The sequence below is a fragment of the Alosa pseudoharengus genome, unplaced genomic scaffold (genome assembly GCF_046254945.1).
Source record: "Alosa pseudoharengus isolate Yale_2024_CS ecotype anadromous, Long Island Sound unplaced genomic scaffold, YU_APseudo_1.1 YU_APseudo_1.1_scf_14, whole genome shotgun sequence".
NCBI lineage: Eukaryota > Metazoa > Chordata > Actinopteri > Clupeiformes > Clupeidae > Alosa > Alosa pseudoharengus.
Window position 1 is genome coordinate 15,198,296 of NW_027468609.1, and position 2,500 is coordinate 15,200,795.

Below are 2,500 nucleotides of genomic sequence, written 5' to 3' on the forward strand. Positions count from 1 at the left end.
CTGTGAGGCGTCTCAGAGCTGCTCTCTTCATGCTGTTTTTTTTCAGCTTCCTTCTTCTCAAAAGCGGAACTCCTGTCTTGCGCGCGCTCTGTCTCTCTCTCTCTCTCTCTCTCGCTCTGAGTTCACCCAACTGCGCAGACACACGCACATACACTCACATGTGCACGTGTGTGAGCAACACACACTCCCACACTCTACTGTTGATGTGGAGTTCTTCTGCTTCCTCTTTCACCTCACGACACTTCAAAATAGAGAACAGTCAACCTCTTCTCTCTCTCTCCCTGTCTCTCTTCTCTCTCTCTCTCTCTCTCTCTCTCTCTCTCTCTGTCCCTGACTCTGTTCTCTCCTTCTCCAGCCTCTAAGCTCAGAATACCACAGCACAGATCAGCTGGCTGCCAGATAGTGCTCTGCTGTGCGCTCTCTGGCTCTCCTGCGCTCTCTCTCCCCCGCCCCCTCTCCTCTCTGGACCGGCCCATTGTGCTCACAGAGAGGGGGGGGGGGCAGGAAGGATCGGCCTGCACAGCAACACTGGGCCCCTGCACCCACAGACTGGGTGGCCCTGTGGTCAGAGAGTGGTACCTCCCCCAAACCCCCGTCCACTCTCTTTTCTCTCTCCCTCTCTCTGTTGGGCTTTAGGGCTTCTCTCATGCAAAGAAGCAGAAGACGGAAAACAAACACACTGGCAGACTGAGGAGGAGTTTAAGAGTGTGTTGAGAGAGTGTGTGTGTGTGTGTGTGCGTGTGTTTGAGTGTGTGAGAGAGAGACAGAGAGTGAATGTGTGTGTGTGTGTGTGTGTGTGTGTGTGTGAGAGAGAGAGAGAGACAGTGTGTGTGTGTGTGTGTTTGTGTTTGTGTTTGTGTGTGTGTGTGTGTGTGTGTGTGTGTGTGAGAGAGAGAGAGAGACAGTGTGTGTGTGTGTGTGTTTGTGTTTGTGTTTGTGTGTGTGTGTGTGTGTGTGTGTGTGTGTGTCTGTGTGTCTGTGTGTGTGAGAGAGACAGAGTGTTTGTGTGTATGTGTGTGTGGTGTGGTGTGTGTGTGTGTGTGTGGTGTGTGTGTGTGTGTGTGGTGTGTGAGTGTGTGTGAGTGTGTGTGTGTGTGTGTGTGTGTGTATGTTTTAGAGGGGAGGGTTTGGAATGCTTGAACACTCGGCTCCTCCTTGCTCTGTATCCATTTAACCGTCTCCCTGCACCCCAGAGGAACCTGTTCTCTCTATCAGAGAGACAGACAGCTGCTCCTTTCATCTCCCCTTTCATCTGTCCGTCTCTTTGTCTCTCTCTCTGCTCCACTCTTCATCTCCGAGACCCTGCATTCTTTCCATTTCTCTTCCCTGTGTCTTTCCTTTCTTGAGTTTCTCTTGAGTTTCTCTTTCTCCATCAGTTTCTTTCTCTTGTTGACACACACACACACACACACACACACACACACACACACACACACACACACACACACACACACACACACACACACACACACACACACACACAGACATACACCCGCTTTCTTCTGCCCCTGCCCAGTCTCTCTCAGGTGCTGATACCTGTTTGGCACTCAGACCAGCTCAATACTGCCTCAGGGGCCTACCTATCTCTTCTCTCTCTCTCTCTCTCTTTCTCTGTCTCTTCTCCCCCTCTCTTTCTCTCTCTCTGTCTCTTCTCCCTCTCTCTCTCCTTCCACCTGTCTGAACTCCTGTCTTTCTCTTCATCTAACTCATAATAATTCAGTTCATATTAGCATCTCCTGGCATGAATAATATTTCCCTGGATCTGTGATTTCTCTCTCTCTCTTGCTCTCTCTCTCTCTGTTCTGTTCTTCCCTCACCTGTTGCACGGCAGCCCTTGGGCAGCCATGGCCTACTGGTTAGCACTTCGGACTTGTAACCGGAGGGTTGCCGGTTCGAACCCCGACCAGTAGGCACGGCTGAAGTGCCCTTGAGCAAGGCACCTAACTCCTCACTGCTCCCCGAGCGCCGCTGTTGTTGCAGGCAGCTCACTGTGCTGGGATTAGTGGGTGCTTCACTTCACTGTGTGCTGAGTGTGTTTCACTAATTCATGGATTGGGATAAATGCAGAGACCAAATTTCCCTCACGGGATCAAAAGAGTATATATACTTATACTTGTGTATCTTCTTTAGTCAGTTTGAAGTGTGAGCTGTGCGGCACGCTGCCGGCGTGGTGGGACAGAGTGTCCAACGCTCGTGAGACGGATGGTGTGTGTGTGCGTGTGTGTGTGTGTGCGCGTGTGTGGCGCTGCTGGCGTGGTGGGACAGAGCGTCCAACGCTTGTGAGACGGACGGTGTGCGTGTGTGGCGCTGCTGGCGTGGTGGGATAGAGCGTCCACCCCTCGTGAGACGGACGGCGCTATCTTCAGTTATCAGCGGAGGAGGCTCTTCACTAGGCTTTAGGGATTAACGGAGAACCTGTTTGATATCCACACGTCTGCAACACCCCCCCCCCCCCCACACACACACACACACACACACACACACATGCCCATGTCTCCCA

The 2,500-nt window shown here is 52.2% G+C and overlaps 1 protein-coding gene across 5 annotated transcripts in view; it reads right to left on the reverse strand.

Moving 5' to 3' along the window:
• Nucleotides 1-2,500, reverse strand: part of tacc1 (transforming, acidic coiled-coil containing protein 1) — a 53,451-nt gene that overhangs the window by 29,322 nt on the left and 21,629 nt on the right. The window contains exon 1 of one of the 5 annotated variants that reach the window (XM_076283947.1): nt 1-470. This exon is cut by the window's left edge and continues 434 nt beyond it. The exons of 3 other annotated variants lie outside the window; for them this stretch is intronic. The gene's annotated coding sequence lies outside the window, so the exon portion shown is untranslated. Of the gene's footprint in view, nt 471-2,500 lie in introns of those variants that run through there. One more of the 5 variants, XM_076283946.1, reaches the window with a different exon arrangement.